The 15942-nt window shown below is 44.2% G+C and overlaps 1 long non-coding RNA gene across 2 annotated transcripts; it reads right to left on the minus strand.

Annotated features, from left to right (window-relative positions):
- Nucleotides 1–7310: 7310 nt before the first annotated feature.
- On the minus strand, nucleotides 7311–14236 carry LOC133485231 (uncharacterized). Of its 2 annotated transcripts, none has more exons than XR_009790636.1 (5): nucleotides 14023–14236; nucleotides 11042–13628; nucleotides 10719–10812; nucleotides 9473–9693; nucleotides 7311–9299 (listed from the first exon to the last, which is right to left on the minus strand). It is a non-coding gene; the product is annotated as an uncharacterized LOC133485231 (long non-coding RNA). The 2 variants fall into 2 exon arrangements; XR_009790635.1 differs by having other exon boundaries at nucleotides 10719–10865.
- Nucleotides 14237–15942: the final 1706 nt, after the last annotated feature.

A 15942-nucleotide genomic window follows, 5' to 3' on the forward strand; every position in this document is an offset into this window, starting at 1 on the left:
GACAAAGTCTGTTAGTTCCAAAATTGGCTACTGTTGTTTACTGGTGCTGTGGCACAATACAGGCATAGAAATGGGACTGACGTATTTCCGGGTCACATGTATGGAATATTACTACATCAAATGCCAAAAAACGCGCCTCCCGTACATACTTGGCAGCCATGTTGAATGTGGGGCATTGATGTGGTGGCCATGTGACAATAGTTATATGTATGTAATGTCTATTGTACATACAGCAGCACGAGAGCGGCATGGCTGCAGTGTTAACTCTGAAGAGTACAAAACACAACAAGCCTTGAGTCTGGTACAGTAATTTATTTATTTTTTGGTCAAGCCGTTCGCCTTTGGCGACAGATTTGGAACTAGGATGCACACTAATTCCTCGCGACTCATGAAAGCTACTTGCCTATGATCAGTACCGTACGTCAACAATGTCACCATGACCAAGCATACTGGCGTGGTAAGTTTGGATCCAATGTGAAACTTTCAAACAATTTCCAGCTTTTTTATATTTATTTACAATAACTTTGTACTGTACTGGTGTTTTAGGTATTTTTGTACTGTACTGTAAGTATTATATTTTGTCAATAATAACAGGTGTGTGTAATAGAACTACAGTCTCTTGAACTAACCCTTAACCCTTAATCCTAACCCTTCAAAGGGAGTTCGAACAGCTAGTTAGTCAGCTAGCTTCTTTGGTACTGCCATCCTCAACATCCTGTAGGCCCACTTGATTCCGACCAACATCGGTGAAGGCTTTTATGTATTCATATGTAAGTGCATGAGCCATTTGTTATACTGAGACAGCTATGGTAAGTGATGAGTTATCGGCATTGATCGGTTAAGTCAAAATCTGTACCTTCGGCCAAATGTATACATTCTACCGACTATATCGTGTATACCGTGCACTCCTAACACGCCAGGCGCTCTTACAATGATTTTATTGCTCAGTTAGGTGTCTCTGTGTAAAGGAGTTTAAAGAGAACTGTGCAACTTCACTTGACTTCACTTCCTCCATACGTTAGTCTACTTTAGCGCTCGGGCCCTGCCTCACCTTATGAAGAGCCTATTGTGCGGCAACCTAGTTTCCTAACAGATGATTCATGGACTGTCAGGGCTGCCATCTGAAGTGTACACAGCAGAGAGGGAGACGCTTAAATGACAGACTTGTTCAGATCTTTGTGCAGACAAAAGGAAAGCTAAGAGCCAGGCCCCGGGGCCACCAGACACTTGACAAGGTTTTTTTTGTTTTGATTTTCTTTTCTCGTAAAAAAACCTCTGTCTCCATTTAACGTAAGATCATCCTTAATATAGAACTCGTTAATTACAGCACAGGGGTAAGACTCGACACTTGAATTCATCTGTGTACATGCCTAGGTAGGTGCTGCTGTTTTGGCTAGCTATTGAATGATCAAATAAACATAATACCATTGCAATGATATTTTTCAGTGATGATGGTTACATTTTGGTCTTCAAAGATGAGTTTTTTGGTTGCGAAGATAGGACAAAAACGAAAATGTATGAGATTATCAATGTTATTGCATCCTGCAGACCGCAAGTGTCAAACTCAAGGCCTTTACTTTTAATAACGTTGAGACATTTTCAATCCCCTTTTTAAAATAAATTTAAATATACTAGACTTTACACCGATCTGATCGTCTTGATCGGTATCGGCCAATAATTAGTATTTTATGCTGATCGGCTTTAATTTAAGCGGCAGGCCCGGACCTTGAGTCCCCATCCTGCCTCAAAGTCTGCGCGGACCAGCTTGCTCCAATCTTCACACAGATCTTCACTAGATCTCTGGAACTGTGCGAAGTACCATCCTGTTTTAAACGCTCCACCATCATCACAGTCCCCAAGAAAACTACAATCTCAGGTCTAAATGACTACAGGCCTGTCGCCCTGACATCTGTGGTCATGAAGTCCTTTGAACGTCTCATGCTGGACCACCTCATGAGCGTCACACGTCCCCTGCTGGACCCCCTGCAGATTGCCTTCCGAGCAAACAGGTCTGCGGATGATGCAGTCAACATAGGACTGCACTTTATCCTAGATCACCTCGACAGAGCAGGGACCTACGCGAGGATCCTGCTCGTGGACTACAGCTCAGCGTTCAACACCATCATCCCTGAACTCCTCCTGCTCCAGCTCAGCGTCTCGCCTGCCATCTGCCAGTGGAGTTACAGATTCCTGACGGGCAGGACACAGCAGGTCAGGCTGGGAGAGCCCACCTCATCCACACACAGCATCAGCACTGGGGGACCTCAAGGTTGTGTCCTCTCTGCGCTGCTCTTCTGTCTCTACACGAACGACTGCACCTCAACGGACCCGGCTGTCAAACTCCTGAAGTTTGCAGATGACACCACTGTCATCGGCCTCATCAAGTCTGCATATCGACAGGAAGTGGAGTGGCTGGAGCTGTGGTGCAGCCGACACAATCAGGAGCTGAACACGCTCAAGACTGTAGAGATGATCGTGGACTTCAGGAGGCATCCTTCGCCACGGCTGCCCAGCTGCCTGGTGTCAACCGTCGAGACCTTCAAGTTCCAGGTCTCTCAGGACCTGAAGTGGGCGATCAACATCAACGCCGTCCTCAAAAAGGCCCAGCAGAGGATGTACTTCCTGCGGCTTCTGAGAAAGCACGGCCTGCCACGGGAGCTGCTGAGGAAGTTCTACACAGCGGTCATCGAATCAGTCCTGTGTTCTTCCATCACAGTCTGGTTTGGTGCTGCTACAAAAAAGGACAAACTCCGACTGCAACGGACAATCAAAACTGCTGAAAGGATTGTCGGTACCCCCCTACCCACCCTTGAGGACTTGCATGCTGCCAGAACTAAGACAAGAGCGTGCAAAATCCTCTCGGACCCTCCACATCCCGGTCACCGGCTCTTCCGGTTCCTTCCCTCAGGTAGGCGCTACCGATCAATGCAAACTAGAACTAGCAGACATTCCAACAGCTTCTTCTCTCTTGCAATCAACTTCTTAAACAGCTAACTTACAATTCCATTGCATCATGCTGCCAATTTCTTTTGTCTGAGTTTGTTGTCACATTTCTGTCGGGTCAATTATATACTACTCGTGCACTCACTGTAGTAGTCTCGCCACGCTGCACTATTTGCATATCTGTTGTTGACCAACACTGGCCACTCATGCCAGAGTAGCATCTGCCCCATTTGCACACTGACTGAGGAGTATCTGCAACATTTGCACAATCAACATTGTCCCAGATTATCGCACTAGTCGTCACTTTAAACTGCATATACTCCTTGAAGTCTCGGCGCCCTTTGCACAATGGTCATTGCACCGGACTATTGTGAGATTAGTCATTCGAACTGCTCTAAGTGCTGCATCTTTTTGCACAATTGTCAAAAAAATAAATAATCATAATAAATTGTACCGGCATTACCAGATAACAACCCTTTATTGCTCAGTGACTGTTTTTCTCAATGTATTTATGTCTCAAAAGTGTTCTCTGTCAATTGACTGTCTGTTGTCGTAATTTGGTCTTTCACGATTGCACTTTGTCAGACTACCGCAATAAAGTCTTGTATTCCGATACCACCGCATCCCGTCTTTTACGATCACGGGGCTTTATCTTGTCAACTCAAACGTGACCGGATAGACTCAGTACCATGGCGACTACAACAACAATGGATCGCGTCGTGTGTATTATAAGAACAAAATGGAAAAAAAACGTGATGAACAAGTCATTTAAATAGACACATAGCTCCATCTTGTGATCGGACCGGTGATCGGTTATCGTTTTTTTAAACTCGGTGATGGACCTCAAAAATCCTGATCGTGTAAAGCCTAAAAAAATTCTCCCAGTTGAACATTTTTTTAAAGGCTTCTGATTTCAAACTAATTATCCATCAAGTTGTTGTGTACATGTGATATGAGGTCGTCATGCATTTATATGTGTTCACAGTCTTCATGGCCCTCCCAGAGAAACCATAACTATGAAGTGGGCTGTGACAGAAATGCGTTCCACACCCCTGCTTTAGGCTCTGGTAATTTAACTGAGTCAATCCATGCCATAGTTCTATTGGATCGCCAGCCAATTGGAGAACACATTGAGTACCAAACATTCACACTCACTTTTACAATTAATGCCAACAGGTGGATACGCAGGTTAATTGTACCTTCTGCTATCTAGTGGAAGTAATGGTAATTGTTTCGACATGACTATTTGTCGGTGTCATAGCTAAATGAACAAAAATAAATGATTTGTATTAAATAATAATTTTCAGCCAATTAAGTAAAATTGGAAAATTTCTGACCTCACACCACCGTGCTGCCATGTGGTCAAAGTGAGGTTTTTTTCCCCACTTCATACAGAGGTTGACTTTTACGTATAAATATATTAAACCAAATGACACAGACTTGCTTCTTTCACATTCCACTGCGGTACCTCGCCAGTGTAGCACATCATCTTAAATGCTTTGACCCCTTGTACTCTGCCAGTGCGGAAATTGAACAGTCATGGAAGCGAGAGAGGAAAGAGGAATGAGAGCATCTGGACTCCCTCACAGATATCCCGGCAGACTGTTTAGTTGACTCACGGAATGACGCAGGCTCCAGCATAGTTGTTCTTACTTCCTGGAAGTTGGGGTGCAAGTCGCTGCCTTGATACTACTACTGTTGCTGAGGCCTTCGCAGTCATGGAAACTTTGAAAGCGTGCAGTGACTCCTCGTTGACGTCCGGACCAAAAAGATCCGAAACATCTGGATCTGTGTGTGTGCATGTGTGTGTCACTATGACTTTTCAGTTTTCAGGCAGAGAATCATTATTGGAAAATGTTTTTGCCGCGGATAATCAAAGGGATGCTAATATTTATATTCTTGGTAAGTTGCGGCTCAAGCACTTTCCCGGAAATGTGCTCACATTTTATTTGCGTTACTCCTCAACTTGGCGTAAAATGTCTCAACCAGTCATTATTTCCCACAATGATATTGAAAAACAAAGTTTTATGCACTCGGAACTTGTTGCTTTAACTTACTATGGGTTAAGCTACCACCATAGAGCAGTGGAACCCCCAACGGTTGACTTCAGAGTTTCTCTCATTTCAAAACACCTTTCTCCAAAGAACATTTTTGAAAGTGAAAGTGTACTTTATTTACCACCAACCACAGTGGAACCTGCGAAGATGAACACAATCTGTTGTGTACCACACTGGTTTACTTCCAACTTGTTCTGATTTCAAGACACATTTTCCCAAAGGAAATCATGGAGTGAATTCATTCATTCCAGCCATTAACTGTCACCATTATAAAATCTTGAGTTACTGTAAAGGGAATGTTTGTGGAATCATAACGGAGAAACAGCCTCTACCCCCAAAGCTGTGAAATTCATCTGCCCCACACCCCAACAGTACGACCGGCCACTGCCCCTTCAAATATAAGTCCAATCAATACTGTGCACTATTGCACTGTACAATAACAATGTAAATTATTGCACAACTACCATATCATATGGTAATTCTCCCAAAGGTGATCAATTGTTACAAGTTTGGTTACAAGGCCGCATCGCCGAGCTGCAGATCAACAGCTGGGAATAGCCTCTTAGTGGGACGAGACATGCCGTTCCTATGACAAATACCCGTAGAGCAATAGTAACATGTGTCTCCAAACCCCCCACCCCCCATCAACACTGTGCACAGTGTACTTAATGAATAGCACACTTAAGGCCGCAGGCATTTTCTTTTTTTTTTTTTTTTTTTTTGCTGGAACAGCAAAGGGGGGAGGAAAATGGCCCAGTGTGACCTGGGAGGGCCATCTGAGATAATAAATCCATGACCCTGAGTTCCGGAGTGCTTTGGGCAAGGTCGGGGTGGCAAATTTCCCACTTCCACAATATCAGATGTTAACGTTAATTCCTCTTAGGCGATGTGTAATGGCGCAGGAATGTCTTCTCTCCGCGGCCTCATCCAGGGCCGACGGAATCTGTTGAAAATGTGTGACAGCTGTAGAAGTTGGCCGGGCCCTGGACCGTGGATGTATTCGATCTGGGGGCGGAAGGAATGGTGAATGGCGCTTGGGGCAGGGTTACTTGTGTTGTTGTGTTCAAGTTAACATGCATACTCTTCTTAAGCACTTTCGCATCATCATTAAAAGTAAGGACTTTTCCGGCTTTGGGGGAATTATCAGAGCAGTAACAATGTTGGGACTATGTCTGTGGATAAGGGTATACCGCAATGCCAACACCCCGAGACATGCTTCAACCGTCCTGTTGTTGAAAGTAATTATCCTGATATTTGATACGTCGCACTTGATATACAGAATGCCCCTTTCACACGGAGTTCCACAAAATTAGCGCATCATAGACAGAAAAGTGGAGCCAAGATTTTCGGTCGATGCTGTTTGAAAAGAACCCTGCAAAGTGGGGACATTGCCATTACTTGTCAGAAAGCGACAATTGCTTTCAACACAAAAAGGAATTTCCCTTTCACACATTCAGTGACATGGAATAAGGGGATGACTTTGAAGGTAGGAGTATTGGAGCTCTAACAGAGTTGGCACGTAGCCAGGGTAGGGTTATGAAGTTCAACACCGCAAGAATAATTTCTACTGCCCAATTGTGTGGAAAGCAATTGTCACTGTCTGACAATTACTTTCTACGCCAGACCCTTTCACAGTTTCTGCCTGGTAATGTTACGGCTTCAAAGGTAGTATCAGAGCTGTAACAGAGTAGGGATGCTGCCTGCTGTAAGGCAGGGTTCTGAAGTTCAACACTGTGAGACACATTTCTCCAGCACAATTGTGTTGAAAGCAATAGTCGCTGTTCAACAAGTATTTCATACGTGGGATACTGCCTAGTTATTGCCAAGATTTTACAAAGTGAAATGGAAATAGCAAGGATGGTGCCCAACCCTGCTCCAACACCTAATAGTGTGGTCCAATTACTCGCATGTCAATGGGAGAAGCAGTTGTAACAGCTGTCAATGGAGCTGAGGGTTTGCAATGCTGCCCAATGTGGCCTGCTGTCATGGTCAGTCCAAGAAGCAGGAAAGGGGAGGGGAGCGTCGATGGCATCAGATAGTATTTCCCCCCCAAGCCTGAAATGCCTTGCCCAGACAGAGGGCTCTTTGTTGCCCCCAACCCACTTGCATGGCTTTCTCTTGCAATTGTGGAGGTAATTTCAGAGTGGTGCCCCATGTAAGTGCCCCCCCGCCTAGACAAAATCATACCCTGCAATCTGAAAGGCCTTTCAGCCGTGGCTCCCACTGAGGGGGTACGATACCAGCATTACCAATAACCTCAAAGGAAATTCACTTCATTACAATATTAAATTAACACGTCAAAGACCACACTGGAGGACCATACCAATTTATTGTACTACTGTAATCACAAAATGTTAGGGATATTAGGCAAAAAAAAATAATAATGTGGATGCGAGTCGGTCTGTCGTGGTGAAGAAGGAGCTGAGCCGAAAGGCGAATGTCTCAATCTACTGGTCGATCCACGTTCCCACCCTCACCTATGGGTCGTGACCGAAACAACAAGATCACGGATACAAGTAGCTGAAATGAGTTTCCTCCGCAAGGTGTCCAGGCTCTCCCTTCGAGACAGGGACCGTGAGAAGCTCAGTCATCCGAGAGGGACTTAGAGAAGAGCTGCTGCTCCTCCACGTCGAGATGAGCCAAATGTGGTGGCCCGAGCAGCTGGGTAGGGTGCCTCCTGTACGCCTCCCTGGTGAAGTGTTCCAGACATGTCCCACATGGAGGAGGCCCCAGGAACAATCCAGGATGCGCTGGAGTGACTATATTCCCTAGCTGGCCTGGAATTGGCTTGCAATCCCCCTGAAGAGCTGAACGAAGTGGCTAGGTAGAGGGAAGTCTTGGCTTCTCTGATTAGGCTGTTGCCCTCACGACCCAACCCCAGATAGGCAGAAGAAAATAAATAGATGGACCGATGGATGCATGGATGGATGGATGGTTGGGTGCATGGATGTGAAGCAGTGCGCAAGGGGTATCGAAAAACTGGTGTGGTTCCAGAACTCCTTGTATTATCTCCTTGTTGAGCCCCCCCTTGTGCTTTCTCCTTCCAATTGAGGATGCATTCTTGGTGCACCACACCCAAGATCATTGTAATGACAATTCCAGTGCCAATGCCAAAACGGATCCGGTTGCCTGTAATCCTTTTTTGGGGCGCATCACATGATCAGGGGACGGCGGGGGTTCATATAGCAGCTGATGCCGCAGATTGGCTCGGGAATGCAAACGTGTGGGGTTCGTAACAGATAGCAGAAACTGAGAAGCCATCTGCTTAGCAAAAATATTTCAATGTACGCCATCTGATTAATTCACTATGGCCTCGTCACTGGGTGCGATGGCCTTATGCGATGACGATGTGACTAATAGTTGACGTGAATGCAACCTATAAATTTACAAAACAGCACTACATTTATGATTTGGTATTAGTCCGCCACAACCTGGTAAAGTGGAATTTCAAAAAATATCCAATGGCAAATAAGGTGAATTAATTTGTTCCTGGAGGCAAAAATTGTAGTTATTGTACAGTTAAATAAAAGGTATCATTACATGTCATAATTGTTGCTTTGTATCGCTGACGTTAGCTTGTTAGCAGGCTTTGGATTTATATCCCTGTCCAGTGTGGGAATGAATGCAAAAGTGAAATTCTTCTGTATTACCTTGGTCATAATGTGACTGCAGTCTGGCTGGAGCAGAGACAGTGGATGTATAGAATAGAAGGTCTTTCAGCACTTTCTCTCCAAGAGTGTATGCGTGCAGTGTTTTCCCCCTTGCCACTGTAGGAGCCAATCAGCGCCCACGGCGATGATTAGACAGAAGGTGGTAATTGCAGACAAATAACTTCACTTGGTGCGGAAACCACTTGCTCCTCTCTTTTTTTTCCACTGAGGACAAAATACGGAGGACACGACCCCGGGGTCCTCAGTGGTAATTATGGGCATGGCTCCAGCACCCCCTTATTGTTGAGAGTCCAGAAAAGTGCTTTATAAATTTGATTTATTATTAAACAGGATTTGTTTTTTTATTCCCATCTTATTTAGGGGTACATATGGTAGTTCAATTGGCATTAGGATTATCAGGGAGTCCTTCCAAAAATTGTTCCCTGTACGGTGTCCATGCACCCAAAAAGTCTCGGTATAGAGAATGTAGCTTGGGTGGCTTCAGGTAACTCATTCAACCCAGCGGTGCTCAGAGCAAAAAAAAGTACATGTCGGTTGCAGAGGCTCAGAGCTGCTCCCATCTACTCTGTGAACTTCTGGCCGTGGATGCTGGAATCCTGGAAATATATCCGATTACTGCTTACGGATCCTGATGAGCCAGAGCACATGTTCCAAATTTTTATTTAAAACGAGTGCTTTTGGAGGAAGTCACTAATGAAAACTTGGCAGAAGCGGAAGCGCCTATTTATTGCCCTCGCCTGAGTGTTACATGAGCTTTTAATTTATAACATTAAAACATGCTAGGACTGCATTACTATTTACCTTTCCATATCCAATAGCGGCCGGCCGGTTGCCATGGGGCTTGTAGCCATATCCAATCCCAGCCCCTTTGGCACACACTCTTATCTCTGTTTAAATATCCGGTTACTTCCCTCTCTGGTGCAGGCACACAGAGACATGTCATTAAGAGCAATATCTCTCTCCAGCCCAGGCTTCCTTCCTGTATGCGTAGTGACGGATTGATTTTCTCCGCTAGGGCTCAACTGCAAGAAATATCCAACTAAAATGGTTATTTAATCCGGTGTTGAGTTTTGACATTTCCCCCCCCCCCCCCCTCTGGCTGTGAGAGAGACAAAAACAGCCAACAGAAAATATTTTGACTTTTCATGCATTTTTGTTGCCAGAGAGTGTCATCATCCTAAAATCACTGGATCAAGTTTATCATCACGCCTCATAGTTTAGTAGCAAATGAACGAAGCGGGACTGATTGGCAGAATGAAGTCGTGTATAACTCCAAGGAGAATATTGCATCGAGATAAAGCTAGAAGTGGTGTTTTTTCCCCCTTCAAGGGGTAATTAAAACTATCCAAGGTGCACTAAAACAAGTGCAACGCTCGCAATAGTTGGAGATGCTCCGAAAGACTAAACAGTAAGATGTGCATTAAAGAGAACATCACATTAAGGGCACCCGTAAAGGTTATAGTGCATTTTAGGTTCATTCTAAAATTTCACCCAAAAGCTCTCTCTTTTTGTGAGTAGTCTATTAAATTTAAAACAATTCCCAGGTTTTGAACAACATACAGTGCCATGAAAAAGTATGGGGCCCTTCTCCAATTTTTATATTTTTGCATAGTTTCCCCACTTTAATGTTTAAGATCATCAAATAAATGTAAATATCAGACAAATATAACCGAAGTGAACTTAAAATGATGTTTTTAAATGGTGATTTCATTTATGAAGGAAAAAAAATGATTTCAAATTACCTGACCCGGTGTGAAAAAGTAATGGCTCCCTAAACCTAATAACTGGTTGGGCCATCCTCAGCAGCAACAACTGAAATCAAGCATTTTCTATAATAGGCAATGCGTCTTATACATCTCTGTGGAGATATTTTGGTCCACTCTTTCTTGCACAATTGTTTGAATTCAGCAAAAATAGAGGGTTTTCGAGCATGAGCGGCCTTTTTAAGGTCATGCCACTGCATTTCAATTGGATTCAAGTCTGGCTTTTGACTAGGCCACACCAAAACCTTCATTTTGTTTTTTAAGCCATTCAGAAGTTGACTTACTGGTGTGTTTTAGATCTTTATCGTGCTGCAGAACCTCAGTGCGCTTCAGCTTGAGGTCACAATATACTGGCTGAACATTATCCTTCAGGATTTTCTGTTGAAGAGCAGAATTCATGATTCCATCAATCACAGCAAGTTGTCCAGGTCCTGAAGGAGAAAAGCAGACCAAGACCATCACACTGCCACCACCATGTTTGACTGTTGGTATGATGTTACTTTTCTGAAACGCTGTACTATATTTACGCCAGATGTAACGAGACACACACCTTCCAAGAAGCTCAACTTTCATCTCGTCTGTTCCTTATTGTGTCATGAACACTGACCTGAACTGAGGCAAGGGAGTCCTGCAGTTCTTTAGAAGTTGTCCTGAGCTCCTTTGTGGCCTCCTGAAAAGAGTCACTGCTGTGGGATAATCTTTGTAGGCCGGCCACTCCTGGGAAGGTTCGCCACTGTTCCATGTTTTCTCCATGTGAGGATAATGGCTCTCCGTATGGTTTGCTGGAATCCTAAAGCTTTACAAATGGCTTTTGCAACCCTTTCCAGACTGATAGATGTCAACTACCTTATTTCTCGACTGTTGTGGAATTTGTTTTGATCGTGTCATTTTGTTGCAGCTTTTTTAGATCTTTTGTCCGACTTGATTTTGTCGGGACAGATTCTGTTGAAGTGTTTTCTTGGTTGAAGAGCTCTGAAGGTAATGAGGCTTAGATGTGATAAGTAAAAATTAACCAAAAATTGCGATTAGCCACAATGAATTCATGATTTAACAAGGGGGGTAATGTCTTTTTCACACAGGGCCAGGGTCACTAAATAGTTGTTTTACCTTAATAAATGAAATCATTTTAAAACAGCATTTTAATTTCAATTGGGTTATATCTGTCTGATATTTACATTTGTTGGATAATCTTAAACAAAGTGTGGAAACTATGCAAAAAATATAAGAATTTGAGAAAGGGGCCAATACTTTTTCACGACACTGTAGCTTTCGTTAAAATACTCCAAAGTAAAGTCCTCATTACCATGACGACTAGAAGCGGAACTAGGAGTCTAAAAAAAAAAATGGCCTGTGCAAGCAAAGACAGCATTGGTTGTATTTTCACTTGTAGCGGCAACACTTCATCATCAACCAAGCACCCCAATTATATTTGTCAATTACTGTGGAGATCGGCGTCGCATAAGCAGTGGACACATTGCCAAAGACAAATACTCCCATGTTTGCAACTTCGCCAAACAGTCAAGTATGTGTCGCTTATCAGAAGCTAATCTATGCGGCCAACACAAAAACCATGCAGATCTGCATAGCTTTGGCTCTGACGGTGTTTCACTCAGTGTTATCCAGCTGTGGCTTGAAAGTGGCAGATTTATGCCTAGCCTAGCTACTACATCATGGGCAGAGAAACTCATTTTGGCGGCAGTATTATGTTGATTAATATTAAAGTGTGACGTCACAATTCAGCAAAATTCAGTTTGTATGGCTGGCTCAGACACATTTTCAGAAATAGGACAGCGAACAAAAGATTTACTTGCAGCCGTACGTTCGTCCTGTTTTTTGCTTCACTGCTTTCTGAGATTTTGGGTCATGTCCGCAAGAGTTTCTGTGCTTTGAGACAAACTGCTCGCTCATGAATCTCAAAGTGAATATCCCATAAGAACGCATTAATCGAGGTATAAAATTCTCTTTCAGCACCCCGGCTCTCCCACATGTTCCCTTCCGATCATGTTACATGAGAAAGAGGCGGGGGTCCAGCAGCTTTTTTGCACGTCTTTATCGTAAAAATGTTGGTTCATTGTACAGATGCCCTGGTGCTGAACTCTTTGGGAGAGTAAACAGTGGGGGGGACGGCTACGCAGGCCTTTCCTTCTCTTTCAGCTGCACTAATGATGTTATGGTGGACCACAGCTGTTTCTTCATAGCAGGTGTGCAGCAGGAGCCGCGGTGGACCAACCGCGCTCAGCTCAGATTAGAGGAATGCCAAGAACAAGACGGAAGGAGAGGAGACAGAGCGCACAGCGAAGCGAGGAAACGCATATCCAGCGGCCATGCAGCAGGATACACAATTCGATTGGGAATTTACCCCTCAACACCTGGCCACCGGCATAGGAGGATATTGATGTAGGTCCAGCGCCAGAAACCCCACACATGGTTCCCTGCAGTACATACGGGAACTCAGTCCTTTCCACAGACGAGGCACAGAGCCACCACGTCCCAAAAATACACACTGCTGATTTGCGAGGAAAGAAAAGGCCCGAAGATCTTTTCCTGTTTGGAATTTGACTGGATGAGGAGAGGAAACGGAAACTATGCAAAGACTACTTCTGGCGTGGATCAGAGAAGATCATATCAGAGATTGCTACTCGTCTATTGTAAGGTCGTAGGCCCTGGACAGAGTGCTGAATCAAACCATTAAACCGTTACTAACTCATACATCACTTATGGTCATTTCCTACTTCGACAATTGGGGTAGGGGGAAAAAAAAAAAAAGATTTGAAATCTCAAGATGTACCTTCTACCTTTACAAACAAACTTATTTTGACCTTCTCTAAACCTTTGAATGCACAGGTCCAACGGTGCAATTTTTCAGTATTTTTTTTGCACAAGTTCAGCGGCCACTGCCGTCTGAGAACATCCTGTTTGTGACCTCGTATTGGCGAAGTACCATTGGTAAGTGTCATCTGTGTCCCGTGATGTCAAAATGTGACCGCAAGACAGTTTAAATTCCATTTCGAACTGAACCAGGACATTTATTGGTTGACAAATTATTTTAGCCAACAACATCAAACAATTCTCTTAAATAAGCCCATTAAGGGGGAATATTTTACTCCTCCAAAATCTGCTGCTGTCATCGTAAATGCTGGTTTACGTTCCTCCATGTCGCTGCTGTCCCAGTTTGATGTATCGTGTTGGGATACCTTGATTCGAATGAATAAAAAGTAAGACAGTTGAGACAATTTGGATGGTCTCTTTTTTTCTTCTTTATGCATTGCAAAACTAGAGATACCTAGAAAAATCAACAAAATCAACGCAATTCAACTTCTTACCAAATCAAGTCACCAACTGTTTGAAGCGCACAACAACTACTCTACAGGGCAAGTAGTCAAATCAAGGCTCTTGGTCATTGCCGTTTGATTTCAGGCCACAGCTGAGCATGAATTTAAATTTTTTTCAAGGCAGCTCGCAGAGAAAGAGTTAATATTGGACTGCTCTGAGAGCTACAATGTTCCGCGTCGTAAACGGCGACAGTCTGCAACCAAAGACATTACTTAATCACATATTTTAACCGTCCGACGCCTTTTAAATATTTACCACTTTCCAGTTCATATCCTCATCTCGAAAAGCAGGCGCACAAATACATCTTTGGATAGTTGTGTTGGGCAGGAAGTGAAGGCAGAGTCAGAGACCGCTGCTTTCCCTCGCCTAGCACCTCAAGCTAATATTAAAGTAGAGGCCATACGTGGTAAATATTAGCTTTTCTCCACCGTGTTGACAGTGTGTGCTTTTCCACACACACGGAACAAAGGTCTGCCATACTGCACGCCCACCAGGCAACCGCGACGGGGCCCCGGAGCGGCGCTAGGTGCTCGTTGCTCAACGGCGGTGGCGTTTCATTGTGTGACTTATGATTACACAGATGAAAGGTCCCCTCAGACCGGATGTGTAAGGATGATAATGGGAGCAGGAGGCTACGAGCTAGCCGTCGCTTTATGGAGAAATTTACAAGATTTTCATCTTGTTATATCTTTACTGGTCTGTTTCTGTTTCAACGCCGTGAGTCTGTTTCTGCAACCGCATTATTTGTCACCTTTAAAGGTCAGATGACAAAGATGGTATGGGGTCAGTTAAAATTCACATTTGTATTGTTTGTATGTTATGTAATACATGCCCGTAACTTACAGCAAGTTTTCAAGCATAGTTTAGCTAAAAATGTGGTTTTCATGATGCATATTGAGTCCTCCCCGAACATACCCGAAGCTCAAGACACCGGGGTGTGGTTACTCTATCCACCGCAAGGGCTACTAGAAGTGACGTTGCAATTGCCAAACACAGTACGCTATACTCTATACTCAATGGTGAGCAACGTGTTGGAATATGTGGAGGATTAGGATTTCGACGTACAGGAGCACCCAACTGAACTCGGCATCGTCAAAGCGTACATGTTTGAGCCGATCAGACAGTGATGACGGCGAGCAGCCAAGTAGCAGCTGTACAACAGAGAAAAAAGAGGATGGCCACTGGCTAGATGTGACGGTATGTCAACAGGATTGCTATTGGATTCAAATATACTGTGCACGAGTTGAGTCGAGTTGCCGCCATGGCTGAAGCCTCGAAGCTCTAAGCCTGACGTGCAACCTTACTTACAAACCAAACCCTGGCTTGAAACCAAAACCGAATAATAAAAGCGTTCACTTGGCTCTGATGCTACGGTTACCAGACTTCACCCTATCTCAGGAGACTTCAACTCAGGGAGCATCTACAGCACTGATGTCACAGTGGAGGCTGGTGGGTCTAATGTATTGCCATGTAGCAGTCATGTAGCATTGAAATCTGTAAAAATCAGAGGACAACCAGCCTCCCGGAAGGGATTGTATTCAACCTGAGAAGTTCCAGTTTCGTCTTGTACATGTATATTTAGAAGCCTTTTCACCCACACATAAGGTACACACATACATTCCCACAAACACATGAAATGGATTTGCCCGACTAACTCAGCTGTTTAACTTACCTACGAAACATTTTGGTTTGGTAAACACGGGTGGCCGGGTCACAGCACTTATTTCATCTCAAACCTTGAAGCCACTTTATTCCATCAAATATTTGTTCTTTTTTTATGTACATTAAGCTAAACGCTCCGGGAATATGCAAGGCTAAGCATTCATTGCGCAGGTGTCTCAGCATGCTTCTTGGCACGGACTACAGGGAAGATCAGGAGTACTAAAATCAGAGGCCCTAATCAGACTGGCACTGCCTCCTCCTTTCTACCCCAACCAACTCCCTCGGCTCCCTCCCCAACTTCCTCCCGACTTACTTCTCTTCCCTAGTGTGGTTTGCCTTGGCTGACTGATAATAAGAGACACAAAAATCCTCTTTTCTCCACGCCGAAATTAGTCACTTCCTTGCCAGGGCCTCGGTTGCTGGACGGTGGCCAGGAGATACCCTGCCATTTATTGCCGCGTTTCCATCACCACAAGTGGGGAGGCCTTGGAAAGAGCACTTTTAAGTGGAGGC

The sequence above is a fragment of the Phyllopteryx taeniolatus genome, chromosome 10 (genome assembly GCF_024500385.1).
Source record: "Phyllopteryx taeniolatus isolate TA_2022b chromosome 10, UOR_Ptae_1.2, whole genome shotgun sequence".
NCBI classification, from domain to species: Eukaryota; Metazoa; Chordata; class Actinopteri; order Syngnathiformes; family Syngnathidae; genus Phyllopteryx; species Phyllopteryx taeniolatus.